This window comes from Hyperolius riggenbachi, chromosome 2, assembly GCF_040937935.1.
Source record: "Hyperolius riggenbachi isolate aHypRig1 chromosome 2, aHypRig1.pri, whole genome shotgun sequence".
Lineage (NCBI taxonomy): Eukaryota > Metazoa > Chordata > Amphibia > Anura > Hyperoliidae > Hyperolius > Hyperolius riggenbachi.
The window spans coordinates 191,364,403-191,374,500 of record NC_090647.1 but is presented as its reverse complement, the minus strand read 5'-3'; positions in this window follow the sequence as shown (position 1 = coordinate 191,374,500).

The following is a 10,098-nucleotide window of genomic DNA, read 5'->3' as shown; positions in this document are numbered from 1 at the left end:
TCAGCCGGAGACACACGAGTCCCCCCCTCCCCCGATGTCCTTCGTGGCTGCAGGAAAGCAGAGTGGGGAGCACTGCAGACATTGCTTCTGTCAACACCCGCTCTGCAGGGACGAACAAATTCCTGCTTTCCTGCCTCTGCCCTCTTACAGCCATGAACGACTCTGTGGGGGGAAACGCATGTGTCCCCCGGCTGTCAGAAGCCGATAGCAGGGAGGCAGGTGGCAGAGCCAGTGCCAGGGAAAATGATCGGAGCCGCCAGGATTCAGCTCATTTCGGACATTGGCCACAGCGCCGCGGCCACTTCGCACATTGACCGGCCAGAACGTGAAGTGACAAACTTCGGGTTATAACCATAACATATAAACCACTCCGGACTGACTGCTTGTAATGTTACGCTCCTGGCTCTGCAGCATGTTATAAAGCTCTAGCAAGCAAGAAAACACTTTTCCAATTGCAAAGTGCTAAAAACTTATGTTAAACTGAAGATGAAAAATTATTTCTTAGGAGAAAACTTAAGAGAAAAAAATGAATTGAATAAGGGCCAAAGAGTGTTATAATCTTGTCTCTTTATAAATGTTAGTTTTCATTTATGTATACTCAGAAACATTAAGTATAGCTGAAGCTGTCTCTCAAAGAGATTCTGTAACTTAAAAAAAACATCCCCTGGGGGGTATTCCCCTCGGGAGGGGGAAGTCTTAGGGTCCCAATGAGGCTTCCCCCTCCCCTGTAGCTGCAGGCAGTCCAGTGCTGGCTCCCCTGAAGCGTCCCGCAATCCTCCCCCGTCAAGCCTGACAAGCGCTGATAAGCACTGATTTATTTACCTTGCAGGGATCCAGCGCAGGTGCAGTAGCAGCTCTTCCTTCGGATAAGGCGGAAACAGCCGAACCCAATCGTATTGACTCTACTGCACAGGCGCAAGAGGACTCACGCCTGCGCAGTAGAGTGGATTGATCAGGTTCAGCTATTTCCGCCTTATCCCGAAGGGAGATCCGCTAGTACGCCTGCACTGGATTACGGGAGGTAAATATTTACATCGCCGCACTTCGGGGGGCTGCAGCTGGACAACAGAGGGACAGAGAAGAACAGGGGAAGCCTCATTAGGATCCAGAGGCTTCCTCCTCACAAGGTAAGTACCTCCCAGGGGACATTTTTCTTCATTACAGGTTTTCTTTAACATGTATAAATGTAATAGTAAAAATTATTTTTTGAGAAAGTAATATTAATTATGTCACATTGCGTTTCATTTTCCTCCAAGCCAGGAAAAAATCCAGATTATTTAAAACTGCTACAAAGTCTTCCCTTAGTGACCTTAACATCATTAATTGTGTACTCTGGATAATCCATCAGTTGCATTGCACAATCATGAAATAGATCCTAAAATTATGCTGGGCTTAAAGGGAACCTAAACTGAGAAGGATATGGATTTTTCGTTTTCAAATAATACCAGTTGCCTGACTTTCCTGCTGATCCTGTGTCTCTAATACTTTCAGCCACAGCCCCTCAACAAGCATGCAGATCAGGTGCTCTGATTGAAGTCCAACTGGATTAGCTGCATGCTTGTTTCAGGTGTGTGTGATTCAGTCACTACAGCAGCCAAAGAGATCAGCAGGACTGCCAAGCAACTGGTATTGTTTAAAAGGAAACATCCATATCCCTCTCAGTTTAGGTTTCCTTTAATCCCTGCGTAATCTCTGAGTTACCAAACAGCTTTTGTTTGATTTCCAATGGTGAATAGCCTGATTACCACAACAAAGATATTATAATAATATCAATATAAGCTAAATAGTTAAAGAAAATTAAACATATTGTGGAAACAGATGTATGTGTGACAGATAAGTATGAATATTTCCTGATATATCGATGTTTCTGTCTCCTTATCTCTCTACGTGAAATAATGTCTGCCAATATTCAGCTGGATGCCCTAACGGCTTTAACGGTGTCTAAGTCAGGGTTTAAAGTAGTGTTTAAGTCATCAGTAGTAATAAGCACTGAGCAGATCAGTTCTGCTGAACTTGTATTTGACCTGGCTTTAGCTAATCTGCAGCATGCAGTATGAATCAGTGTTTTCTGGCAAAATAATCTACTAATGAGGTGAAATATTAAAGGGCCATTTTGTCTCCTCACTACCCATTGAAAGAGCTCAGTCTGTGTTCACATGTCTTCTCACATAGTGACCTCTGACATTACTGCTCAAATAAAGAAACATGACATGCTCTAAATCCATACGAGTATAAGTAAGGCACCTAATAAATAAATATATTATTATTATTTTTTTTTCTGTATTTGTACAGAGCAGGCATATGTTCCTGTCCTTCAAAGGAGGTTAGGGATGGTGACTCACTAATAAATTCTAGCAATCCCATGAGGACAAAGCCAAAAAAAGTCCATTATGAGGCAAACAAGAATTTAAGTAAGCCCCAGTCCTCAGCGAGTGCTCATATGTACATAGCAGGTGAAACTACTGTGTGTGTGTGAGGAAACGCGGAAAAGCCGCCGCGTGTACTAACGGCAGGACGGCTGAGTCCGCGTCCAGCACAGCGGCAGGCATGCGGAGACGTGCGCCTGGCACCAAGAGAGAACGCGGAAAAGCCGCCGCAGGTACTGACAGCAAGGCGGCTGTTTCCGCATCCAACGCGGCGGTTTGTAAGCGACGGCGTGCGGTTGGTGTGGCTGGGTCTGTTAGTTCACATAGGTGGATGGAGAGTTACGCGCGCGCGGCCCAGATGTCAGGACCTTTATAACAGCAGGGGAAGTGTCAGCTGATCAGGAGGATCAGCTGAATTCTGCTGGACTCAGGATTGTCTGAATGGCTTGGGCGGGGCGGCAGACTCCAGCAGCTATATATTGAGGTTGCTTGTCAGTTGCTGGTTGTCTGCCATTGCAAACACTTACGTGGAAGCATTCAGACCATAGTCAGATCCTACAGTGTGTTTGAACCAGGAGGACTTGGGAATTCACACTGAGCCAGATTACTCTTGTTTATCATTGTATTATCATTCAGACTAGTTCCAGGGTGTAGAGACCAAGGACCTCACACCCAAGACTAGGGAACTGTATTATAATTTGTGTTATGCTCCAGACTAGTTCCAGGGTGTAGAGACCAAGGACCTCACACCCAAGACTAGGGAACTGTATTATCATTTGTGTTATACTCCAGACTAGTTCCAGGGTGTAGAGACCATGGACCTCACACCCAGACTAGGAAATCTGTGTTATCATTCTGTTATACTTCAGGCTAGTTCCAGGGTGTAGAGAACACGGACCTCACACCCAGACTAGGCATTGTTTGATATCTGTTACTACCTTGGGAACTATCTCTCCCCCTTAAGAGATAGTCTCCTGACCTGCTAGTGACATCCACCCTTCAGGTGTCATTCCCACTCAGGTTCCTCCTACCTTCAGCCTGACTCAACCCCTTGGAGAATCTCAGGCTGTTGGAAGGTTCCTATGTCCTCAAAAGCAGTATTCCAGGCTGCTTCTGATCACCTGCTCAGCAGATGCATTACTCAAAGTATTACTGTTACACCAAACACTCATATACCTTTAGGTGGCCAGAGGTTAGCAGTATATCTGATTATCGGTGATTCTGCAGATCATCAATAATCGGGTATATATCTGTATTCTTGGTGATTGTAATGATCTGCTCAGCTGCTTGTGCAGGCAGGCAGCTTTTTGACCATTGTTTAGGTTTGCATGCTGCAGGACTCTGGAAAGGAGAGCTTCTGTCAGTTTTGCAGCTTGTGCTTGCTGAGGAATTTGCATGCGTTGTCATGCAAATTGCCTGGCCACATTCATTGGAGGCTTGTACTATAAGTACTATGTGTTTCCCACAATGCTTGTCTGATCATAAGGATTCAGTCCTGTGTAACACTCCTGGAGGAGTGTCAGCCTTACTCTCTGTTTGAAGATCAGCTTAGAGTAATTCCTGGAAAACTGCACTAGGCAGGTTTCCTTAGTGCAGTTAGGATTGCTTATCTGTTTGTTTGTTCTGTTGCGATTGTCCTGTCCCAGCGGTGGTCGACAGGAAATGGTTCTGATCTCTGTTCTTGGAGTATAGCTGGTGCAGCGGTTGCTACCAGCTATCTCTTCTGATCTGTCTCACTTGGATCGCACTAGCATCTTGCGCTAGCGCTGTGGATCCTTCTGTTCTGTCTCCTTGGATCGCGCGAGCCACTTTCCGCTAGTGCTGTGGATCCTTCTGTTCTGCTACTCTGTCTGCCTGGAGCGCACTCGCCTAGCGCTAGTGCTGTGGATCCTTCTGTTCTGTCTTCCTGGATCACGCTAGCCACTTTCGCTAGTGCTGTGGATCCTATCTCTCGCTTGTCCCTGTTTTCGTGTGTCTGTCTTGTCTGCTACGAACGCTTGCTGGAGGCTCGGTGAGGTAACCGTTAAGCAAGCGCTCGCGTCCTCTGTTTCATGTTTGTCTGTAAATGGTTAGTTAGGCGTGCTTGTCTCTATTGTGCTTATCATGTGGAGACCGCGCATGAACGCGTGCACTGTTGCGTATGAGTGCGGTGTTCGCGTTCAGTTAGTGTTTGTTATTTTCCGTATCTCCTCATTGTATGATTTGCTGTGCCTTTGCTATCCTCGTATTCTGTTTTGATCTGCCTTGTGTCACTTTTGGCAATCGCCTTTCTTGCGGTTGCATTTCTGTTTCGTATCTGCTGTTGTGTGTGCGCTGTCGCGGGGTGGCGACTAGATTGGCGCACACACATACAACCTGTCCCTTTGCTCATTCTCATTCGCAATCGCTTCCCTTGCGATTGCGTTCTGCGCTTCGTACAATTCCTGTCTGGCATTTGTGGAGGTACAGAGGATTGGTTCCTCTGCACTCCTCAGCGCCATCTGCCGACAGGAATTTCCCTCTACGGGTGCGTAGCACCTTTTGCTGGGTTCCTGCAATTACACGCTTGTGGAGGATTTCCGCCGTGTCAGCGCACGTGTTGTGCGCTGATCACGGAGAAAGTTCCACAATCGTTATACTGGTTGAACTCGATGGACGTATGTCTTTTTTCAACCAAAATAACTATGTAACTATGTAACTATGTTACAGTATGACCAGCCAAGCAAAATTCCCAGTGTAGAGGGAATTTCTGATTTGTACGATTTTGTCGAGTATGGGTCCTGTGTCTTTAAGAGCTTTAAAAGGCTAAACTCAGAGACCAAAGCAGAATTTCTCTCTGAATGTGTGAGGTTTTGCCTGGATCTCACCTTTCAGATTGCTGATCCGTCTACGTCGGCTCTTCAGTTTGCCTATGTGCTCTTAAAAGATGATTTGTTCACCTGGGCGTATGAGGTGCTAAAAAACAATTCTTGGAATGATAATCTGTATCAGTTTCTTGCAGTGATATTCTCTCACTGGTTTAAACTGCCTGGTTTACCACCTGCTCTGATTAAATGAGTAGCTGCTGATAAGTCAGCTGATCTTTCCCTTCCATGCAAAATTTTTCAGTATGACAATCAGTTCAATGTGTCTGTTGCCACTTCAGGTTTTAAACAGCAGACATGCAAAGTGGCTAAAAAGAGACATCATTGTCGGATGATTGTTCCTGCCTTTCTGGGGTAAAGCATGAGAGTCTTGACTTTGTGCAATCTGAAATGAATGAGTGTGCCGCTGTGGTTGATTCCTGTGCGAATCCTGAAGGATTCACTCCTGACAGTGTGCAGTTTGAATCTGTGCGATCAGATACCTGTTTCTCAGATGTTCCTGCAGATTGTGATTGGCATGAGTCTGCCGGTTTCCTCAAGGATGTGTGGGATCCTTTGTCATTTAGAAGCAGATCTTTGAGATCTTCCGTCTGTGACCCTGCTATGGGGAAAATTTCTCGACTATGCAGCGTCAAAAGTAAAATTAATATGCCTAATAAAGTTTATCCTGTTGATGTCGCTATTCCTTCTACAGATGAGTCTCTGTCTCACACTGTTCACACCTGTAAGGGCCCGTTGCCTGGTGACAGTTGCTCCAGTGTTTCGGTCCTAGATGCCTTGCAGTCTGCTCCGCATATCGCGGAGGTTTGCGCTATGGAAGCATCAGTTTCACAACCTAAGGTGATTTTTGATTCGCAGGTTTTGCGTTCTGACTCCTCGGATTCGACATTGTTAGCCGAATCTAAGAGTGAGACAGCGCTTCGGTTTTGCGAATCTGATGCTGAACCTTTTTTGCCTTGTTCAGAGACGCTTTCTCTGAACCTGCCCTGTACCATGAATGAAAACATGTTTTCCTTTCACACTGACGTTTGTGAGCCCCTTTCTTGCTCTGAGGGAAGTGCTGATTCTGCACCCTGTACTCTGGATGAGTCAATGTGGCCTTGCTTAGAATCCCCTGCAGTGTCCCTAGAGGCTCGTCTAGGTATTGCCACTATACTCACCCTTTTTTTCTGCAGTTTTGGAGTTACAAGCTAGTTTGACTGCCACACAGAATTCTGGGTACAGTGAGAATGAAGTTAGGGAGTCAGTGTGTGTTCCAGTAAATATTCCTGTACATCCCGCTAATTATGATGAAGTTCAGTCTCAGGTTATGGTGGAACCATTCCTGGGACATCTGCCCTGCCTGCAGGAGGTATTTAATGTTCAGCCCTGTAACATGGATAGTTCAGAATCCTTCTTAGAAAACCTGGAAAATTATGTTCCTGAGGTCTTGTTTGATGTCCTGGAGGTCTCCGAGTTCCTCCCAAAGGGTGCAGAACTTGTAGGAGATGTCTCCTGCCCCCCAAGTCCTTCTGAGGTGTTGCCCTCTTCCAATGGCATTGCTGCCTTGCTGGCTACCTTTTCAGCTCTGGTGGAGCTTCAGTCATGGGTAGTCAATGATGAATTTCTGTCAGATAACATTACAGTCATTGAGATCTCTAAGTCTGAGACCGAGTCTTCTTTTGAAATACCAGTACCTGTGAACTCTACTCGTGATGATTTTCTGCCCGGTCCTGGTTTTGGTCTGGTCGTGCCGGACTCTGAGGTTGGCAGTTCCCCGGCGTGTCCTGAGGTTTCCCCTGTGCTGGTGTACCCCAGTGTGCTCTGTGACCCAGAAAGCCCAAGTGTGCCCCGGTTACAAGCGTACTCAGATGCTTCCTCGGTGGAGACATGTTCTGATTTAGCCTGCCTGCTTGCATGCCCAGAAGTGGTCCCTGAAAGTCCTGATCTTGATGGGTGTCCTGCTAATTCTGAATCTGGAACTGTCATAGGTTCCATGGGGGTGCTTGGTAGCTCTCCATGTGAGCCTGGTGAGCGTTCTGGCTTCTTGGAATCTCTGCGGAGCTTCAAGGCGTTCTGGGAGATTCCGAGAGAAGTTTTGCTTGGTGCCCTGAATACGATCAACAGCGGCTTTTGTTTTGAAAGAGACACTTCAAACAGGTTTTGTGGCAGATTTGGTATTTTCGGAAGCTCCTTGGAAGGTGGCGGGTATTGTCTGGAGGGTGTCGGTGGCTTCTTCTCTGGTATCCACAGTCCTGATGGGTGTTACGCTGAGACTTGTAGTGCTGATGGGCATATTTTGGTGGCTTCTGTTTCCGATGAGGTCGGTTTCGGGTGGACTGACTCTGGAATTGGACCTTGTCGGGCTGTCCCGACCTTCATGAGTCTTCAGTTAGAGTCTTTTGCTAATAGCAGTTTTGAGAGTCGTCTGGAATTCGACCCTGGATGGGGGGGGGGGTACTGTAATGATCTGCTCAGCTGCCTGTGCAGGCAGGCAGCTTTTTGACCATTGTTTTGATTTGCATGCTGCAGGACTCTGGAAAGAAGAGCTTCTGTCAGTTTTGCAGCTTGTGCTTGCTGAGGAATTTGAATGCATTGTCATCGCTTCCACTGCTGAGCAGAAGCTCAAGTTGCTCAGACAGGGTCGTAAATCAGTGGAGGTTTGCGCCGCTGAGTTTAGGAAGTGGTCTGCTTCAGCGAGATGGGGAGATTATGCCTTGTTAGATTGTTTTATAGCAGGATTGTCAAATGAAATTCACGATGTGATGATTGGATATCCTGAGCCTGAATCTGTGGACCAGGCAATTTCTTTGGCCATACTGATAGATCGCCGTTTGCGATACCAGAGACAGATTCGAGGTAGAGATACTGGAAGGACTATCTTACATGACTCTTCTCGGTCTCCCTCACCCCCAGCCGAACCAATGCAAATTGGGTATACAGGGTCTAGGGAAGAAGAGTCACAGGAGGCCAAAGAGAAATGCTTTATCTGGTTCTACTAGGCTAGATAAATGCTATCGCCTGGGATTAATCAATACCATAGGTGAGCAGGTTTCGTCTCTGAACGATGGTCGGTTGTTCCTTCCCTGTTCGGTTACGTGGGAGGGTTGGACAGGGTCCGCAGGGGCCATGGTGGACTCGGGTTCAGCAGCGAACCTCATGGATTACGATTTTGCTAAAAGTTTGGGAATACCTTTGTCTGCACCCGACTGGCAGATTTCGGTCACTGCAGTGGATGACTCTCCATTGCAGAGTGCTCAGTCTCTTTCCCAAACTCCCCTACTGTCTTGTCGTTTAGGGACATTACATGAAGAGAGGTTACGGTTCCTGATCCTGTCAATGAAAAGCTCCCCTGTCATTCTCGGTATGCCCTGGTTACAGCTTCACTCTCCGCGGATCGACTGGGCTTCAAGACAGCTACTGGACTAGTCAGCCCATTGTCATGAGCGCTGTTTGAAGAGAGTTGATGTGGGTAATACCAAGGTACAGGTTGGAGGAAAGGCAGGACAGTGTACAGAGTCTTCTAACGGATCCGGTTACTCACGGTCACCTCGCAGGTATAAATCAGATAGCAAAAGCTCCAAATCAGACGCTTCAGATAGGGGTTTTGGGCCCAGAGTCATTTTTCCACTGAAGAAACAGGCTGACAAGAGTTCATTCCCTGTGTCCTTGCCTAAACCGGCAGTGCAAGTGGGTTCCACTCCCTCCCTCCCCATGGTGGTTAGTCATTGGAGGATGACTCCAAAAATCTATAGATTCTCAGCTTGAGTGTTCAGAGTCCACTCCTCGGGGGGGGGGGTCCTACTGTGAGGAAACGCGGAAAAGCCGCCACGTGTACTAACGGCAGGACTGCTGAGTCCGCGTCCAGCACAGCGGCTGGCATGCGGAGACGTGCGCCTGGCACCAAGAGAGAACGCAGAAAAAATGCCGCAGGTACTGACAGCAAGGCGGCTGTTGCCGCATCCAACGCGGCGGTTTGTACGCGATGGCGTGCGGTTGGTGTGGCTGGGTCTGTTAGTTCACATAGGTGGATGGAGAGTTACGCGCGCGCGGCCCAGATGTCAGGACCTTTATACCAGCAGGGGAAGTGTCAGCTGATCAGGAGGATCAGCTGATTCCTGCTGGACTCAGGATTGGCTGAATGGCTTGGGCGGGGCAGCAGACTCCAGCAGCTATATATTGAGGTTGCTTGTCAGTTGCTGGTTGTCTGCCATTGCAAACACTTATGTGGAAGCATTCAGACCATAGTCAGATCCTACAGTGTGTTTAAACCAGGAGGACTTGGGAATTCACACTGAGCCAGATTACTCTTGTTTATCATTGTATTATCATTCAGACTAGTTCCAGGGTGTAGAGACCAAGGACCTCACACCCAAGACTAGGGAACTGTATTATCATTTGTGTTATGCTCCAGACTAGTTCCAGGGTGTAGAGACCAAGGACCTCACACCCAAGACTAGGGAACTGTATTATCATTTGTGTTATACTCCAGACTAGTTCCAGGGTGTAGAGACCAAGGACCTCACACCCAGACTAGGGAATCTGTGTTATCATTCTGTTATACTTCAGGCTAGTTCCAGGGTGTAGAGAACACGGACCTCACACCCAGACTAGGCATTGTTTGATATCTGTTACTACCTTGGGAACTATCTCTCCCCCTTAAGAGATAGTCTCCTGACCTGCTAGTGACATCCACCCTTCAGATGTCACTCCCGCTCAGGTTCCTCCTACCTTCAGCCTGACTCCACCCCTTGGAGAATCTCAGGCTGTTGGAAGGTTCCTGTGTCCTCAAAAGCAGTATTCCAGGCTGCTTCTGAACACCTGCTCAGCAGGTGCATTACTCAAAGTATTACTGTTACACCAAACACTCATATACCTTTAGGTGTCCAGAGGTTAGCAGTATATCTGAT